Source organism: Ailuropoda melanoleuca, chromosome 16 (assembly GCF_002007445.2).
Source record: "Ailuropoda melanoleuca isolate Jingjing chromosome 16, ASM200744v2, whole genome shotgun sequence".
In the NCBI taxonomy this organism is placed as follows: Eukaryota; Metazoa; Chordata; class Mammalia; order Carnivora; family Ursidae; genus Ailuropoda; species Ailuropoda melanoleuca.
This window is the reverse complement of record NC_048233.1, coordinates 62,598,620-62,619,991: the sequence shown is the minus strand read 5'-3', so window position 1 is coordinate 62,619,991 and position 21,372 is coordinate 62,598,620.

Here is a 21,372-nt window from a genome sequence, read left to right as displayed (position 1 = left end):
TCACATGACAACCTCCCTATCCCTTACACACACACACACACACACACACACACACACACACACACAGAGTTTCTAATAAACATCTTCTGTAAGGAAGCAAAATTAAAAAAAAAAAACCCACAGGAAAATTGAGTGGTTAGAAGCAGTTTATGAGACAAACCTGAGTTTAATTACCTCTTCCTCTGGTGATGTTGAAAAAATTCAGATTTATAAAAAAGAGACAGTAACTATTTCATAGGATTATTGTGAGAACTAAATGTGTGGAAAGACCCTAGAGGGGCTCCTGGGTGGCTCAGTCAGTTAAATCCTAATCCCAGGTCCTGGGATCGAATCCCGCATCCAGCTCTCTGCTCAGTGGGGAGTCAGCTTCTCCTTCTCCCTCTGCCTCTACCCCCAGCTTGTGCTCTCTCTCTCTTGCTCACTCTCACCTTCTCAAATAAATAAATAACATCTTAAAAAACTATACCCTAACACATAAAATGTGCTCAGTAAACAGTATTTGCTAAACAGGTAGTCACTGTTTATAATTGGGATCTTAGTTTGTAAGCCACAATGGGTATGGATATAAATCCAGTTATGTGTACATAATACACAGATCTGTCTATATGGGCCAGTTCCACTATATCCCTTGCCTGTGAGAAACTGGATGGTAGTTTAGGCCAAGAGATGATTCAGACCCTTGTGTGTAACTAATTACAGGATTCAATAATAAATTGTAATCTAATCCACTGGTGTAATCAGAGGTGTGAATTTCTGCCAATTCAGGATCCAATGTCACCCTTCACAAACCTTCACCATCCTGAATGTGTCTAGAAGCTCTACATGCTTTGCTGGAAACCAAAGGGATGGGAAGGGAAGTGGGGTGGTGATTCAATTCCTCAGGACCCCAACACTGAGCGGTTTCAAAGCAGAAGTGGACAACTCGTCTGCATCCCACAGTCTTAAAAAATGACTATTTGAGAAAACAGCAACGGGGGCACCTGGCTGGCTCAGTTGGAAGGGCATGTGCCTTTGGATCTCAAGGTCATGAGTTCAAGCCCCGCACTGGGGCTAGAAATTACTTAAATAAATAAATATTAGAAAAGAAAAAAGAACACAGCAATGATACTGTGAGTGATCACAGCAAGTACCACACACTGGGCCCACACTCGCCAAAACTGTTGTGGACTGTCCCGGGTCAACTCACTGGTCACATGTGCTAAGTCTGACTCCCAGGGTTCAAATCCTGGCTCTGCTACTCTTGACTTTGGCCTTGTTTCTTGGATTTCCTCCAATCTGGTTTTCCCATCTGTAGATGGGTAGGATGATAATATTAATGCCTGCTGTATTAGTTTCCTATGGCTGCTAGAAGAAAATATCACAAGTATGTGGCTTCAAATAACAGAAATGTATTCTCTCACAATTCTGGAAGCCAGAAGTCCAAAATCAGTTTCACTGAAATCAAGGTATCAGCAGGCTCATGTTCCCTCTGAAAGCTCTAAGGAAAAATCTATTCTGAGCCTCTTCCAGCTTATGGTGGCTGTCAGCATTCCTTGGCTTGCGGCCTCACCACTCCAGTTTCCTCCTCCATAGCCATCTCGCCTTCTCCTCTTCTGTACATCAAACGTCCCTCTACCTCCCCCTTATAACAGAACCTGTGACTACATTCTTGGGCCAGTGATGATTGATTTTTTATGTCAATTGATTTGCCATAGGGGACCCAGATGAAACATTATTCCTGGGTATGCATGCGAGGGTGCTTCTGGATGACTATCGTTTGAACCAGAAGACTCAGCAGAGTAGACCGGCCTCCCCAAAGGAGGGTGGGCATCTTCTAATCCATTGACAGCCTGAACAGGTCAAAAGGCAGAGGAAGGAGGAGTGTGTCCCTTTTTACCTGCCTCAATGCTTAAGCAGGGACATCTCATCTCATCTCATCTTCTCTGGCCCTTGGACTGGGATTTATCCATTGACTTCTCTGGTTCTCAGCCTTTCAGATTCCAACGGAACTACACCATCAAGTTTCCTGGGCTTCCAGTATGCAGACAGCATATCATAGGACTTCTCAGCCTCCATAATCTCTGGAGAACACAGACTAATTCAGGGTCCACTTGGATAATTTTCCTATCTGCAAAGACCCTTTCTTGCCATATAAGAGTACATTCACAGGTTCACTTTTCAGCCTACCACATTTGCCTTGTGGTCTTATTTTGAGGGTGGAATGACATATGCTTATAAAGCACAGTGGCTAGAACATGGAAAGTGTTCAGTCAGCATTATCTACTATTCCCAGGCAGATCTTGCCTACTGCAAAGTGACCTTGAAGGAACCTTAGCCCAAAGAGATAAAAAGCTATACAGGAAGGGGACCGGTGCTAGTTGACCTTTGTTAACAGCATCTGGTTCATGCTTTAGATTGATGATCTTAGCATGTGCCTTTCTTAGACACCTCTGTAGCTTACAACTCTGTGTGAGAGACAAGATGGGGGATATGGGAAAGAATCCAGAAATTAATGCAAAAGAGTTGTTTTTATTAATCTATATTTGAAAATTAATGTATTCATAGGAATGTTATTTTCATTCCAGTTTTGAAATAGTCATTAAATTCTAAATGAAGAAAAGCTTCATATTCTGGAAATTTTTAACTTTCCACATTGAATGCTGTTTATTACATACTCAGAAACATTTTTTATAAGCTGAGCATATTGGTCTTCTCAATATTGGCATAAAATTGTTCTTTGTTGTGTCATCTGAATCTCTGTTAGTTTCAAAAACACAGAGTAAAGATCAAGATTCAATATTTTAGCACTTCCCTATCCTTCCCATAGGCGTGGCAGGCAAGCAGTCAGACGGAATAGACTTACAATGACAAAGCCCTTGCACCAACATTATTCATTTAATTCAGGATCCTAATAACCTCATGAGATGGACAGGAATCAGAAGTCCCACTTTGGAGATTGGGAAGAAGAGATGGAAAACTCAGGGCTCAGAGACTGGAACACAGCCGGTCAAAGGTGGAGCAGGACCAAAAGTTGGGTATTCTGACCCCTGAGGTCACCGCTAGTAACAGAAGGAATAAGGAGGGACGAGGGTAGCCCTGAACAAAGGCAAAAGGTCACCTGGAAATTCAAGTCTGAGGGAAGAACAGCAAGAGATGTGAAATGAGGGAAGTCAAAATCCTAAATCCACCTCCCGTTTGCTCCTAGTTAAAAAATGGAAAGTTGCGATTCCAATGAGCCAGTGACTTGATGCATGTGCACACATTCTCATTGATTCCTTCCTTGGGCTGATTTCACATGATACAGTCAAGGGAGTGCATGACCTTACTCATTAGTTCTTTTTCTAAACCACATTCTCTCACCTGGGCAGGTACCAGAGCGGGTGAGAGGTTTCTCTGCACAGCAAGGACAATCCACTGCCCTTTGTTTCTCCCAGAAACATTTCCTCAGAGCAGTTGGAAGCCAGAGCACATAGGTGAATCAGGAAGCGAGGATTAAAATATTTATAATAATACAAGTGATAGTTTATAGAATAAATGTACCCACGTGTATGGGATACTCAGCTCCTTTTTCAAACTGTAATTCCGTCCTCTTCCAGGAGGGTGTCAATTTCCCAACCGACTGCATTTCCTGTTTTTCAACTTTTGCAGCATTACCTGAAGGTTTCATCTAGAGCAGGTGATATTACGGTTACCAGCATTTGGAATAACAGGGCCATCAGCACTGCATGCAGAAGTGGATGGGCTCATTGAAACAGCCTGGTGCAGAAAGAGAGACTGGGTGTGAAACTCCACATTTAGAATTCCAAAATGGTGGCATCTACCCACTGTGGCACCTTAATGGGGGAGATATTTGAGAAGGGGGCCCTTAAGTAGAAAAGTACTCTATTAATAGAAATCACTCACTGCATGTGAATTGATGGGCACAAGGCATTATACTTGACATCAAGGAGAGCTAAGAACTGAGAAATAAAATTTGTCATTCCTTCCCTTCAGAAACTTATTATGTGGTCAGAAATGCCAAAAGAACTCACAAAATCACAGAGCAAGGACAAAACACTCTGTCATGTGTTATTTAGCATTTCCAAAGGAGACATCCGGGGGGAGTTGAGACAATAGGCCAGGTTCACCAGTCTCAAAACCAGCCCAAGTAAAAAGGTTTGTACTGAAAACATGTAGTGATGGTATGCCTCTTATTAACAATAGATTTGAATTTTAATAGCCCTGTTTCTGAGCCTTTATATCGTTACTTATGTTATTGCTGCTGTGTTGTTGTTGTTGTTGCTGTTGTTACAGGAGACTTTCCTCACGCTATTTCACGTTTTCACCAGTACTTGCGTGGGGTAGGTATTAGTCACATCTTTTAGATGAGGAAACTGAGAGAATAAGTGATTTGCATGAGGTTTTACAGTCAATAAGCAGGGGCTCCAGGCTTCAAATACTGACCCCCGCCTCTCGCCCACCCCACCCCAACCTGCAAAGTCTCGCTTCATCTCTGAGCTCCCATGGGTGTGTGTGCCTCATGGCAGGGATCCAGTTGGAGGACAGAAGCCATACTAGTAATTTGAACGGGGACTATCTAATACAAAAAATTAACTAGTAACAGGGGATTAAGCACTGAGGAGATTTAATTGTATACGATTGTTCATTGCTCTTTAAGAGTTTCCAGTGTATTATCTATCCCAAACCAGACTCTTAACTCACGGGCAGGAAACGTGTTTGTGCTTCTTTCATATTCCCTACCAAGGTCAAGCATAGTGCTGGGCAGAACATAACTTGGGCACTCAGACTCACGCAAGTTCAAATCCTTGTCTGGCTACTCACTAGCTGGGTGACCTTGAGCAAAACATACAGCCTCTCTATGAAATGAGGCTAATAATGCCTATATTAAAGAGTTAGAGAAAGAATTACGTGAGTTAATAAACACAAAGGACTCAGCTAAATAAGTGGAGACTATTCCTATTAATGTTACTATTAATATTATCATCACCTTTATTAAGAGTCTCTGGTTCCTTGTCTTCTGAAATGCTGCCCAGTATAATCATTGGGACAATATTTGAAAATCAACAAGATATCCTTTGACCTCATTTGCAGGCAGATCTTTCCTTTGGCCTGCCGTAAGGAACTACCATATGTTCCTCAGCCCTATTTTAAACGCTGAATTTTTTTTTTAACTGAAATGTAAGGTCAACATCCACCTTTCCCCATCAAAAGCCTCTCAAGCATCAGCCTACTGAAAGTTGGCCTTCTTTAATCCAAGGGTGATATTTCCGTGCCTGGTTACCTTTCCTTTAGCTCCAACATGAGCCAATTGGCTTTAATCACAGGATGTTATGGAAAAAGATTGGGTAGATTATGGGTAGTAATAGAGATAATTGCCAAGGAGAAATAAAGAAAAAATAAATGAATCTTCCATCTCAAAGAGGAATAAATGGCTTTATTATGGGGTCAGGCAGGATGATCCTAGAATTCCCTGTCTGAGAGAAAATGCATAATGGTAGTTTGGGACCTGGAGCATTTGGCAGCAACAGCATCCATGGATCAAAACAGCTTTTAAGGGCCAACCTCAGGGGATTGCATTTCTATAAAAGGAATGAGATGTTTTTCCTTTATGCTGCAGAAAATGCAGAATCAGAGCCCATTGGAAACACAACTAGCTCGTCTGTCATCATTTGCAAAGGACAAGGAGAAAAATGATGTTCTACTTTATTAGGGTGCTAGGCAAAAATTTCTCCAAGTTTTCTGAAATTCATCTGGGCAAATCTCAGGAAGCAGGAGGGGGGAAAAATCCTTTAAGGTAAAACCTTATTGAAAATGAGTTTTTCCAGAGTTATCTCCATGGTATTGGAATTTAATGAGAACTTTTACAACTGAGCCCCATTTCCCCTTCTTCCAATGCATCCAGGCCAGCAATTTGGAGTGGTATTGGCCTGGAAAGGCGTTTTAGAAGAAGCTGGGGATGTGAGTGGTCTCATGCCACAGGGTACCGTGCAGCTCTGCACAGAACGTCCTCAGGACTGCCAAGGTCAGCAAGCGCTGCACAAGCCTCAATTTTGAGGAGAGGTCCCAAGGCCCACCCTGTGCCTCACGAGGGCTAACCACAAACACTCCATTAGTCCTGTGGTGGGGACTCAAAGGAAGGCTCAAAGAGGAAAACATGACTACTATACAGTGCACTTTCTTTTACATTGAAATACTTACCTTCTCATCCACTCCCACTCTGATTTCTCAGCAATATTCAATACTGCACTTTTCATCAAAAACTTCTTCAGTTCTTAAATATTTAAAGGCCTGCCATGGGCAAGAGGAGAAAGCAGACACTAAGAAGTTGTGTGACTGCATCTAAGCTCTCCTAGTCTTTCAGGGAGGGAAACCTGAGTACCCCATGAATCCCAACAGAGGAGTGAGCCCACCTTGGGTCTTCTGCTTTCCAACAAAGCCCAGTCAGAGAGAGGACGGGCGCTCTCAGATTTCCCTGGCAACCTCCGAGGGACTGGTAATTCCCTGACGGGAAGGAATCTAAAACCAGGTGCAGTGAGCAAAAGCTACCCTCACACATGGCAGAGGGTGAGATCCTGACTTTTAGGCCCCAGGATTATTGCCCAGGACCCCTGGAACTCGCTTCGCTGACCTCTGAGGAGAAGTTTATTGATGAGTGTGAATATTAAATATCACATTTTTAAACAAATCTTGAGCCTTATTGGAATCTCGGAAGCATCGTCAATAAAGGCCTTCAACAATCAAAAGTTCTTTTGTATATTCGGAAATACTTGGAAGATCGGCACTATGAACATTGAATGTGTATGTAAATAATTACCGGGATTTGATTATATCATTCCCTCTTTCCACCAAATCCTCTTCTTAATAAGGGCTGCATCTAATTAGAGTGGCTTAAACCTTGTCCTTATGTCTCCTACAAACAACTTCAGACTGCAGGCCTAATTAGAATGAAATTGGGGCTTTGAACAGGTATTCTACCTTACATTAACTTACTGTATATAAGACTATTAACATATAATTGATTACAATAATATATAATAATTATAACAATATAACACACACATCTATAACGTATGTTTTTTAATCCTCATATATTAGAGACATACATTTTATATTATATTATAAATTATAAATTAAGGATAAAATATATAAGGATATAATATATATAAAGATATATATGTATATATAATAGTAAGGTTGAAAAAAATTATAGCCCAAGTCACTTCATTTGGATTTTCAAATCCGTTGCAAGGATGAGAAAATCCATTTATTGTACTGAACTCCATTTATTGTACTGAAAGCAAATGCCTTTTTAGTAACCAAAGAATGTACACCTTTGGAGAAAGTAAATTGCAGCCCATTTCCTACTCAGGTAATTACCTTCTGTGCTGGTTTAAATCTCCTCCCAAGGTTCTGTGCCCCACACAAGGCTCTCCCTGCTCTGACTTTGAACCTCTGGACCCTGGAGTCCACCGGAGCACCGTCCCCACTTTCTCTGAGCAGTCCCATGCCCAGTCCTGAGCAGAATTTTTCTTATGATGGGGTTTGGCTATTTATTCATGTGTCTGTCACCCAGAGCTGAGAGCATCTTCCTGGGGAGGCTGTACTGAAAAGCGGTCACAGCTTATTACCTGTCTATTTGCAGTACAAGCCTGAATGGCTTTTAATTTTTTGATGCTTAATGTAGAGAAAATAGAATTGCTTTTGATTGATCCTTCCAAACTCCCCGATGCATGCACTTCTTTTATTGTTCCGTGGGTCACAGGAAGCTAGCGGAACAAGACTCTATCGAGAGGGGCCAGTACAGTGGAAAGGCTATGCAAGGGGCCATATTCCAACCTTTGGCTACTAGCTCTGTTTCTATCTGGTTAACCTTAACCAAGTTACCTAAGGTCTCTGAGTCTCAGTTCCTCATTTTTCAAAATGTGCCAAGCACACAGCTGTTGTAAAGAGCAAATGAAACTATGCATATCATATCACATATGTACACGTAGACAGGCATTGTGATTATTCACAAAATACAAAGCTAGTCTTACAAAGATATATCATGTGCACACTCTGCATCCATTCACCGCTGGGGAGCATCACTTTACTACCATTACACAGAAGATTACATACCATAAAGGAGGAGTTTATACTAGTTCTCTTATAGAAAATGTACTAGTAGAACTATAGTGAAACGTTGAACAAAAGTACAAGGTTTTAAGGAATTGCAAGACAACACTCACTTTTCCAAATTTTGGTCTACGTTAAACTGCCAGTGAAGGCTGAGCTGGGACCTTATAGATGCCTGAGCCTGGCAGAAGCACAATTATATTTTCATTGACAAACAGTTCCACTCCCTCTATAAATCAACATCATTTCCTCCTGGCCTCTCCAAGATTCAGCAGCTGTCATAAGGTTGCCAGGTAGAATAATGATTCAGGACCCACAGACCACACTGTCTTATTGAACTGCTCCCAAGCTCCCTGGCTCTGGGACCAATAAATCATTGCTTTACAAGTCATCTGGAACGCAAGGTGCAGCCCAGAGTCAAGAGTCAAGGTTCCACAGTACTGTTAGGAAATATTTGTTAAAGGGAGGGGGGAAATTTGTTTTTTTTTTTTTAAATCACATAATAACCTTTCTCCTGGTCCTTTGAATGGTTTCCTATCGGCATGTTTTTCATCCTCTGAATATTTAACAATTCCACTTCAGTGTTCAGCTACCATTCTGGGTTTTTTTTTTCTTCTCTTGATTCTGAAGCTTTTCCAGAGCCCCTGCTGTTTTTTTAAATATAGAACTCAGGATTTTTTCTGGTGTGGCTTCCACCTCATTCTATCCCACTTCCCATGGAGATTACACAGTCAGTAAAGAGTCAGCCTGTTTTCAGTGTCCTGAGCAGATGGAGACAAAGCTATTCTCCACTTTTGTTCCAAGAAACAAGGCAATGTTGTGTCGCCAAGTTTTTGCTTTTTTATATTGAGCAATTGGAATAATAATAATAATACCAACTGCTCTCCTTTGTAGGAGCTTTACTATTTATAAAGTTCCCGCCCCTCCATTCTCTCACCATCCTGGTCTTTCTTGGGAGAATGGACCATGTACTATGTTCCACGATGTCACAGAGAGCATGGGTGAGGGAAAAGGACCTAATGTCTGAAGCAACATCTAAGATTCCAGAAGTTTTGAGATTTGCTAATGAAAGTGAAAACGCCAACAGCCCTCTCTGTCACTTGTTCATTTCCGTCTAATTATTTAATCACCTCATTTTGCTCATGGCACCTCTTCTGATTTCTTTCACTCTCTTCTCCTAAATTTCACTTTAAAAATGTCTGAGCTGAAAACTGAGAACTGACCTTATAAATTAAGGTCTCTGATTTGACTTCAAAGTTACAGCTTGGAAAAGAAAAAAGCAAAGCCCCCAAGCCCCTCATTCTCATTCCTCCAGGATGTTCTTGTCTGCAACAAGAACAATACTTTCAGTTAGTTTATAAACAAGAATTTGCGTTTTTTGTACAGAAATGAATCCATGGACACCATAAAAATATTTGCTACGGGGAGATAAGATTCCTGATGAATGCTAAAGTTAGTGGATGAATTTTCTTTTAAAGATTTTATTTATTTGTCAGAGAGAGAGAGAGAGAAAGTACAAACAGGGGGAATGGCAGGCAGAGGGAGAAGCAGACTTCCCACTGAGCAGGGAGCCTGATGCGGGGCTTGATCCCGGGACCCTGGGATCATGACCTGAGCTGAAGGCAGACGCTTAACCGACTGAGCCACCCAGGCATCCAGTGGATGAAATTTTAAGGAGAAACAGAATAGTAGCATAGACTCAAAATATCTCCCCCAGAATAAATTGTGATGGTGGTTTAAACGTGTTCACAAATTATTTGATTCTTCTGTCTCCATGAGGTGGAACTTCATTACCCTTCCTTTCAAAGTGAGCTCAAGTTAATGACCTGCCTCTAGCAAATAGAAATGGAAAGAGAAAACTTGTAACTCGACATGGCAAAGTCTGGCAGACACCACCTTAACTAAGTGATCAAGGTTAATATTACTGTAATAAGATATATCAACATTTTATATCCCCAACACAATGGAATAAGAAGGGCACATCACCGCCATGGTATACGTCCCCCAAATCTATAACTCCAGAAATCATGAAGAAACATAAGATAAACCCAAACTGAGGGATATTCCACAAAATAGCTAACCATTACTTATCAATAATGTCAAGATCATGAAAGACAAAGAAAGAAAAAAGAGAAAAAAAAAGCCATGAATAAGAGGAGACCAAGAAGACACAGTAATTAAAAGTAACGGGCTGGATCTTGAACAGAAAGAAGACATTAATGGCATTACTGGTTAAATCTGAATAAAGTCCGTATTTTACCAACGAGTATCAATGTTAATTTCTTAGTTTCAATAAATGTCCTGTGGTTCTGTAAAGTGTTAACACTAGAGGAAGCTGGGTGCAGGATTTACAAGATCTCTCTACTATCTCTGCAGCTCTTTCGTAAACCAGAACTTATTTCAAAATAAAAAAAAATTAAATAATTTGCACATTTATGGGCTTGTTTAATGTACATTTAGATAAAGCTAATATTCATTCTTTCATTCAGTTCATTCTCTGTACATTTCTTGAGGGTCTGCTTTGTCCCAGGCACTGGGGAAACGGTGCTGAAGACAACAGAGTCTCCCACGCTCATGGCACTTACAGTCTAACAGGTATAACAATCATAATGAGTAATATAGAAGACAGGATACTCCGGGCGCACGTTACGCGGTACCCAGCCGGTTCTGATGGCTAGAGAAGGCTTCCCTCCAGCGGAGGGTGTTTTAACTTGAGACTGGAAATGTAGTGTTAGATGGGGATGAGGACGGTTTGGGCAGAAGGAGCAGCATGACAAGCACCGAAAGCAAGGGAAGCGTCATGAGAAAGAAAGCCAAGAAGTGGGGTTAGGGGCGCCTGGGTGGCGCAGTCGTTGGGCGTCTGCCTTCCGCTCAGGGCGTGATCCGGGTGTTCTGGTCGGGCTCCTCTGCTGGGAGTCTGCTTCTTCCTCTCTCACTCCCCTGCTGTGTTCCCTCTCTCGCTGGCTGTCTCTCTGTCACATAAATGGATGGAATCTTTGGAAAAAAAAAAAAGTGGGGTTAAAGGGTGGAGAGAGGGATCTAGAGAGGAAGGCAGGGCCTGGATCCTTCCAGGTCTTATAGATTAGGGAAAAAAAATTAGGATTTTGTACTAAAGTACTGGGAAAGCCCTGGAGAGTTTTAGGTAAATTATGTGGTTATGTTGCAGCTTCTTTCTCATAATTTGAGTAGTTCCTAGTTTCCTAAATTAATATTGTTCATGTGTGAGACTGCATTAAATTTCCTAATTGTTAGTGACATTTCCTAAGAAACACATCATTTACGGTTCATCCTGAGCCCATCTCCGACTCCAGTTCTTGTTTTGGGGGGGGGGAGGACATTTAGCTAATTGTAGCAGGACCTGATAGCACAGGAAACAAAGAAACCTCTACACTGATATGAACCTTAGTCTCAAGGTGAGCCTTTGTTACTCAAAGGCTCTTTCAGTAGGAAAAAAAATGGCAACAGAAGGTTTTCCATGGGCATTTGTGCTGGTACAGGGAAATTGCTGTTTGTCCCCAAAGCTTTGCCTTCTGACCGTGAGCTGAGTTGAAATTTCCTTTATTGACTGAGCCACTGTGGGTGGGGAGTCCCTGTGCAAGGGAAGGAATTAACCAATTGGCTCCCCAGCTCTCCAACAACCTTTCTGTCCATTTCTTTACCCACAGGTCTTTTTCTGACATTGGTGACAAAAAACATTAACTGGTAAAAATAATAAGTCACATTTATATAGCACTCAGTATTTGCCAAGCACTATTCTAAGTATTTTGTTATACATATTATTGTCTTTAATATTAATAAAATAAAGAAATGGATTTCTCTCTTGACAGAGGGAAGCCATGTGGCAGATAATTTACTTCAGTAAGAAAAAACTATGGATGGATGCCTATCTTCAGGCCAGAGATCTAAAGGTGCTTTAATATCAAGAAGTTGGAAACCACCAGAGACGTCTGAGAATGGGGAGAATGAACAGGCAAATTAAGTACAACCAAGCCAGGGACTAGTATACAGCCACTTAAAACGATAATTAGCAAAACTGAGATGTTAAACGAGAAAAGTTTACGATTGCGATGGTATAAACATATGAAAGCAAATGGTCAAGGAGTAGGAAAAATTATGTAAACATTTAGAGCTGTTTTGTAAGGGTGGTGATTATAGGTGGGGTTTTCCCCTCTGTTTCTAAACTCTCTAAGGTTGTTGCATTATAGCTACGGTTTTTAAAGGATGTTATATCTATAGTTTTAAAAGGAAATGCTCTTTCCCTCACTATCTATTTATCCCAGTGTTCTGGGATGACTCTTCTCCAAGCGTTGGGAAATCCCTATAATCATCCCCTTAGCAACCATTAAAGATAATGAACTTCAGGGCCACTTTGAAGTCTATGCTGGTAGAGCAAATATTGATTGCAGTGTTGAACTGAAGTTTTCAGTACCAAATCCCAAAATGGACGAAAATTTCAATCCCCATCAGCTTCTGCTGTGGGGTTAAAACCCTAATCCAGATGCACATATTTGGGGAGGTAAGCCACTGCTGCCTTCATCCGACCCTTCTTGCTGCAGGACGGTTTTCTGCTTTACCCAGGGAACTGGGATGTCAGCTTCAGTTCATGAAAATGTATGGAAATTAGAGACATCAGTCCTTTGACTCACACTTTTACCTTTTGTGGGGGCTCATACCCTGAGGCATTCTATACCCTTGATTTGTAATGCTCTTGTCCACTCTCCTGATACTCACTCTTGTCTCTCCACTTCCCGGCATCAAAACCCACCTCCCCCAAGAAAAATTCCCTAAGGAGTTCTCCCTAGGATACCAACCAACCAAACAAACAAACTTAATATTAGTTGAACCACTAATGAAGAGAAAATGAGAACTGCAGTATTTGTAGGTAAAAAAAAAAAAGAAAAAAGAAAGGTCTAACATCTACAATTACACACAGTTCGGCCTAATTCATAACAGGTAGCACCACCTACCATGTACAACATCGCAGCCCTTGTAGGTCACTCTTCAAAGCCACCAAGGTCACTTACTGTTGCCCTTCAGAATCTGCAGCACTCTGTGAGTCCACCTTGACATTGCTTTTGACAAGTGGACCCCCATCTCCAAGTGTGATACCTTTTCCATGCATTCCAGAGATTTATAGTTTGCACCTAGTTGAGACATTTTCAGAAGGAAATTTTGAGGTCCCTTCTGACCAATTAGACACTACTAATTTATTTAGCCAGATGATCTTATTAAAAGAACTACTAAATGGTACTACTTAATCAAACAGCCTGATTAGCTTTCAAAATTAAAAAAAAAATGCATGAACCCTGTGAACTAGCAATTCCATTTCTTGGTAACTTGTCCAACAAATATACCCATACTCATGCAAAATGATACATATTTAAGAACATTTATTGTTACTTTAGTTTGTAATAGCAAAAGACTATTTTTAAATTAATTTATCTTTAATTTTTGAATTTATTTATTTATTTAAATAAATCTGGCACTTCAACACAGAGGATTGGAATAATACATATCCAAGATACAGAATTAAGTGAGACAAGAGTGTTATGGGGAAGTGGTGGGGAAGTGGGTGCAGAGAGAATATGTGTGTGTACATGCAGAAGTGCGTGAATACATAAAGTCTCTCTAGGTTGATACACAAGACAGTTAATAGTTGCCTCTTTGGAGAGGAACTGGGTGGTACAGGGAAAGAGAGCAGATGGATCTTTCCGAATATGCTGTTTGGTGCATTGTACATTTTTCTACCATGTGCGTGGATTACTTGTTAAAAAATAAAAGTAATGATTTTTTTAAAACTAGGTTGACCCTTCAATGAATCAGTGAGAATTAAGAGCACAATCTTGCTTTGATATGGACTGAAGTGGGAGAACCATTGTGGACTTTATAGTTACCTTCATCTGGTTCATTCCAACCCTCCTGAGAAGAGGTTGAAATATTTATGCAAAGGATCATACCTCTCCTTGACATGAAAGTCCCAGACCACTCTAAAGTGCCCTTGGTTTCCTCCTTGAAGGCTGGAGAAGGCCTGGGAGGTGATTTCAGGGGGAGGCAGGCCATATCAAGAAAATTAAGCATAGATATAGATATAACAGACATTGATTTACATCTTCTTGTCAAGAGCTAAGAACCCTGACCTATGGTAAATGTTCCCCCAAATTTATAGAATATTTATTTGCTTCTAGAAAATTAAATTGTTAAGATTCTTGAAAGTAGAGCATTCTTTTGAGTAGGGAACATATTCCCCCTATAATTTTGAAAGCAATTTGAGCCCAAATGAATACAGATTTCCTATTCAGCCACCACTGTCTGTTAAGTCCTATAAATCAAGCACACCAAAATCTGGGATAATGTTTTTCAAGGTTGTTCTATTTTGGGTTTGGTTCCTTGCCTTTAACTTTTAATTGTCAAGTAAAACTAAATCTAGGTCAATCCCTTATGTAATGGACCACACATTTGATCTCTGGGCAGATTTTAGACTGAAACCTTTTGAGGTGGCGGGGCGGGTGGGGAGAGCTGGTGGCAGGGAAGAAACCAAGTGATAGTAAAAGATAACCCATCCAATTATGTTTTTGTTTAGGTAAAAATTTGGGAGAACCAATGAAAATAAGTTTATGTTATACTCGGGTGTTTCCAACTGGGTTTTCTTTCCTTTGCTTTCGGGAAATGCTTAAGCAGATAGTACTAGAATATCTTCAAAGCCTCTGGCAGAGTAACCGCTACAGATCCTTCTGTATCTTCAGTCGAGGATGCCACTTGCCCCACTTTGCCATTACCCCCAAGTTGCTTTCAGTCAGACCTCTCAGTATCATTAGGATACATGTATCGATTCCATTTTAAAAATGAATTTTTGGTCACCTGGCTTAAGGGAAATACAAATCAAAACCACAATGAGATACCATCTCACACCGGTCAGAATGGCTAAAATTAACAAGTCAGGAGATGACAGATGTTGGCGAGGATGCAGAGAAAGGGGAACCCTCTTACACTGTTGGTGGGAATGCAAGCTGGTGCAGCCTCTCTGGAAAACAGTATGGAAGTCCCTCAGAAAGTTGAAAATAGAGCTACCCTATGACCCAGCAATTGCACTACTGGGTATTTACCCCAAAGATACAAATGTAGTGATCTGAAGGGGCGCCTGTACCCCAGTGTTTATAGCAGCAATGTCCACAATAGCCAAATTATCAAAAGAGCCCAGATGTCCATCGACAGATGAATAGATAAAGAAGATGTGGTATATATACACGCTGGAATATTACTCAGCCATCAAAAAAAAATGAAATCTTGCCATTTGCAACAACGTGGATGGAACTAGAGGGTATTATGCTAAGCGAAATAAGTCAGCAAGGGAAAGACAAATATATGATTTCACTCCTATGTGGAATTTAGGAAACAAAACAGAGGATCATAGGGGAAGAGAGGAAAAAATAAAACAAGACAAACCAGAGAGGGAGACAAACCATAAGAGACTCTTAATCAAAGGAAACAAACTGAGGGTTGCTGGAGGGGAGGAGGGCAAGGGATAGGGTAACCGGGTGATGGACTTTAAAGAGACCATATGATGTAATGAGCACTGGGTGTTATACGGAACTGATGAATCACAATCCTGTACCTCTGAAATGAATAATACATTATATGTTAATTTAAAATGAATTAATTAATTGTTTTAAATGAATTTGGGGGGCACCTGGCTGGCTCAGTCAGTAAAGCATGTGACTCTTGATCTTGGGGTTGTGAGTTAGAGACCCTCTTAAGGAGTAGGGTTTACTTTAAAAAGTGAATTTTTCATTTTTTAAAGGGAAATGCAAAAAATAATTAATTAAATTTAATTAAAATAACAAAAATTGAAAACTAATGGGAAAACTATAAGCAAATATATGACAAATGGTTACTATTGATAAATAAGTACTCCAATTTTTAAAAGAGAAAAGAATATGAACTGACCATTAAATATATAACAAATGTCAAACTCCATTAATAAAGAAATGCAAATTGAATTGGTTTCATTTCACCTATCAAGTTAGCAAAAATAAACATTAATTTTACTATTCAATGTCTGCTACCATTTGGGGAAATAAACCCTTTCAAAATTTGCTATGCAATTGTAACTCTATACTTTTCTGAAGGGTAATTGGGCAAGCTGTGTCAAAAACTTTAAAAAGTACAAATTCTCAGGTCCTCTGGCTGGCTCAGTCAGCAGAGCATGCAACTGTTGATCTCGGGGTCGTGAGTTCAAGCCCCACATTGGGGAGATTACTTAAATAAATAAACTTTTTTAAAAAGATTTTATTTATTTATTTATTTATTTGAGAGAGAGAGAGAGATAGAGGGAGAGCACGAGCTGGGGGAGGGGCAGCAGGAGAGGGAGAAGAAGAAGCAGACTCCCCGCTGAGTGGCTGAGTGCGGACTTGATCCCAGGACCCTGAGGTCATGACCTGAGCTGAAGTCAGACGCTTAACCACCTGAACCACCCAGGCGCCCCTAAATAAGTAAACTTTCTTTTTTTAAAGTACAAATTCCCTCAATCCACTAGTTTTACTTTCTGGAATGTGTTATATGAAAATGTATAAAGATATATGCAAAGTTAGCTCCAAGTGTGGTCATTGCATGGTTTGAGTTTTTTTTTTACTGTGAATGCATCAACTTCAAGAAAGAAAAAAAAAACTTTTCCTTAAAAAAACAGTGTATGGAAATAAGTGAATCTCCTCTGAAAAGCATGTATGAAAAGATTCATTTTCCTTGGGTCCTTTGACTACCCATTAAAATGAATTGCACATTATTTTTACAGCTCGAAGTCCTCTGAATAAATTTGTAGATGTTCTCTTCCCAAGACTCAGCCTGGAAAGATTAATCTTTGGTTTTGTTTTAAGAAATGAAGTCTATTAAGTGGTCTTAAAAACAAAAGTGGGCATCGTTGCTCATGCAAATTATTGCTGCTTTAAAAGTCTTGGGCTTTACGAGCACTGGCTTTCTCTTCCTTTGCGCTGTATTTTAAATCAGGGGGAAAAGCAATGGGAAGGGAGCCTATAAAGGAGGCATCCACCTGTCCTACATATTGGGAATGAAGGCCAATAGACCTAAAGTTTGGAGCCTGAATGAGCCTTTGAGATGACAGTGGAGCTTTGATTTTTATGATTACAATTAAAGGATCAAGGTGAGCACCGAGTGCCCGAAGACTTTCCCTCATGGAAATGAGTAAACGCTTGGTTCTAATACCCGTACCCAGCTAGAATACAGATAAAGCGTGTTATCAGCCACCAGAGCATGTTGTCCCTGAGTAGCAGTGGACTGAGGAGCAGACTTTAAATCAAAATGGAGAGTGCCCCAGTGCCCCTCATCAGCCATTCCTCAGCTGGGCTCACCATGGAGCCAAGAGAGAGGGAGGGCTTCCCTTTAGGCAGCCAGATCAGCACAATGAGCCCTGGGATTCAACAAAGTGTCAGGCGAATTCATTGTACACAAATTCTCATTCGCCTCTTCTGCTGTCTGACAGATTGCTTCTTTGCAGACCTCCAGAAGGAGGCAAATTGCTGGGAAGGGTACGAGGATGGAGGCACACTTGTGCACTGCTGGTGGGAGTGTAGACTGGCACATGATTTGGGGAGAGGGACAGTTTGGCACTGTCTACCAAATTTTAAAATGCACATACAGTGTGGTACACCAACTTTGTTTCTAGGAGTCTAGATTCCAAAATTCTAGCACAGGGATATATGGCCAGGGAAGCATACTGCAGCAATGCTTATAATGGAAAAAGTTCCAAACTACCTAAATGTCCATTACTATGGCATTATTTAAATAAAGTATGTCATATCCATACAATGGAATACTGCATGACCGTTAAAAATGATATACTATCGGCATGACTTGGAAAGATTATCTCTGTTAAATGATCCCCTTTGGGGGGAGGGGTAAACCCTTTATTTCCTTAAATGAGTATAGATATATGTGTATGTAAATGTCTAGTTAGCCCTGAAAAGAATTTGAAAGTTTTCTATACCTAGAGTTAATAAGGATTCTTCCAAAAAAGATGTGGTTAGAATTGAAGAACGGAAAACTCAGTTCCTACTTTGTCAATTTCTATATTTTTTTCCTGTATTTTTTAAAATATATTTTTTAAAGTAATCTCTATACCCAGCATGGGGCTTGAACTCACAACCCCACGATCAAGAGTTGCATGCTGTACGGACTGAGCCAGCCAAGCAGCTCTCCAATTTCTGTATTGTTTAAATTTGAAATTTGTCCTTCTCATGTTTACTGTTATTTCTTTTTTTTAAAAGATTTGTTTATTTATTTTAGAGAGAGAGAGAGCTGGGGGGGGAGGGACAGAAGGAGAGAGAGAATCTCAAGCAGACTCCCCATTGAGCACGGAGCCTGATGTGGGGCTCAATCCCATAACCCTGGGGTCAGGACCTGAATGAAAACCAAGAGTCAAATGATTAACCGACTGTACCACCCAGATGCCCCTAGTGTACTGTTATTTCTTAAATGATACCTTTCTTAAAGGAACCAAACCTATATCTGTACATTTAATAGCTCATGTGAAGGTTCTGTCCTAGAGAACATTCTGTGTCCCCTTACCTCCCCCAAACCAGAGGACATGAGTGCTGGGGAGAAACGAAGGTAGTGCCTCAGGGCTCTGATGGTCAAACTGAGTTTTGAGGCAGGGTATTCAGCACAGTGTGGCAAGGTAAGTGGCTACTTGTCCCTTACCCTACATATGAGATCAGAGCAGGATGGCTGCTGAGCTATGAACCCTGGATCTCACTAACATTATGCTTTCCCTGCCTCTGAGCCGAATTGGTCCCCAAGGCTGGGGTGGGGCTGAGTCCACACTTGAGGGCCAAATGGACTGTGAGACAGGGTTGGAAATACCCGAACAGAAGGCAGAGATGGCATTGCCTCAGGAAACTGGATGTCCATTCAAGCTCTGGCTCTCTCCAGAGCCTTGAGCAAATTTCTCAATCCAATTGATTCCAGCAGCGTCTTCCGCTAAGAGGCAGCCAGCAATAGGGGAAGTGGTGCTAAATGTGCCGCTAGAAGGCTCTGGAGCCAGTTCTCTCATCTACCCTCTGATGGCCTGGAGAAAAATCACTGCAGCCCTCTCAATGTTCTCACTCTTGTTTTCCTCAGCTATAAAAATAACCCCAAATGACATCCTATCTATTTGAACCATACATTTTATAAAGATGTTTTCAAAGTCCCTTCTAAGTCTAATATTCAATAATTATGGTCTATATAAACAAAGCCCGATAAGCCCACAGTCAAAAACTCTCTCCAAGTAGGGAATTATGGGTGACCTTTGGCTGACAACTCAGTGACAGACTGTACTAAGGCACTGGGGACATGTTTCTGAAGTCAGAAGATATTTATGGGGGGAATCACGCCCTGGTTGGGCAGCATCGTACACTCCCACTGACCTTTTGTGAAGGCTGTCCTCTTCTTCCATCTTCTTGAAAAACAAGGGTATACTTTCTGCTTCTCTGATATGCCTTCCGAGAGCTTCCTCCCCTGGCTTCGTGTAGAAAAATTGTCTACTAAGTGCTGAATGTGCTATAGATCAAATTTGGCCATTGATTTTTATTTACAAGGCTCTCCTAAAAGAGTGTTGTTCTCCCCACTTGCAGCTCTATCAGTGTGACTAGAACACAATGGCAAGAGAGGAGGCAGCGAGGCCGCAGTTCATGCTCAGGGACACCACTCCCTAGCTCCACCAAGTGCTAACAGCTGATGGAGTCCCTTGTCATTCTTCCTTTTTTTCTCTTTCTGTTATTTCACACCCTACTTTTGAAGTAAGAAATTAGAAAAAAAGGAGAGGATGAGAGAGGAAGAATGGAAGGTAGAAAGGCAGGGAGGGAGAGGGGGGAGGGAGGAAGGAAACAGGAGGATAAATGGAAAACCTGGAAGTTGAATGAAAGAGATGACGGGAAGGACAGAGGAAGAACTTGAGCACAGAGAGCGTGGTCCCATAAAAGCAAGAGAGGATGGGCCCAGAGGGAGCTGTTAGCTACTATTTTACTGGGAAAATGAGAAAAGAGCAAGCTCCATCTCCACCACATTCACCCAACTGTATCTGAGCCCATCCACTCCGTTTCCCCCCATTGTTATTGACGGACCATTCCTGCTACCAAGAGGACCAAGCCTCCACGTATGCATGTGTCCTATTATATCTTCTTGCCTTCTCATAGACTCTGATGAGACAGTTCTCCTCTCGGTCCTCTGCATCATCAGTGTCTCCTTCTCTAATGCAAGATTTCCCATCAGAATGCAACATGTCTTTACTTCTATTATCTCATTTTCCCGCTCCTCTTTGCAACAAACCTTGCGGTAATAGTTACGTGCACTTGTGCTGCCTCAAATTTCTCTTCTCTCATGTTTCAATCTCGTTCCAATAAGATTTTGTTCTCTTTGCCCAATAGTTCATGACAAGGTCCCCAATGACCTCTACACTGACAAACCAGACAGCTAATTCTCGGATTTTACCCAACCTGACCTATTTATAGCAGTTGATGCTGTCCTTGATTACCAGTTGTTCACTTTCACTTTCCTAAAACACTCTCTCCCCTTGGCCTCCTGTATCACTGTCTCTTGGGTCTCCTCCTACTTAGCTGGAGGCTCCATGGATCTCCTTTCCTGATGTCTCCTCAACTCTCAGACCTTTAAATATCAACATGCCCCAGAGCTTGATCCTCAGACCAATTCTTTGTATCATTGACCACCTCACTGGTTTCACTCAGTCTCACAGTTTTAAAAATTATCTCTTTAGTTAATGATTCCCAAATTCACCAGGCTGGACAGCTCCCCTGAACTCCAGACTCCTACGTCTAACTCCTACCTGACATTTCCACTTAGATTTCTTTTTTTATTATTATTATTTATTCAATAGAGATAGAGACAGCCAGCGAGAGAGGGAACACAAGCAGGGGGAGAGGGAGAGGAAGAAGCAGGCTCATAGCAGAGAAGCCTGATGTGGGGCTCGATCCCATAACGCCGGGATCACGCCCTGAGCCGAAGGCAGACGCTTAACCGCTGTGCCACCCAGGCGCCCCTCCACTTAGATTTCTAATAGGCATCTCACACTCAGTATACCAATACCAAATTCCTCATTTTTCCTCCAGAATCCTCCCCACCCATCTTCCTCATCTCTGTAAATGGCAAATTCAATTTTCCAATTTCTCCAGCCAAAATCTTGCCTCCTTTTACTCTCATAACCCTATCTAATCCACTAGAAAAAAAATTATTAATACGTCCAGAATCTAAATCACTTCTAACAACTTCCACTGC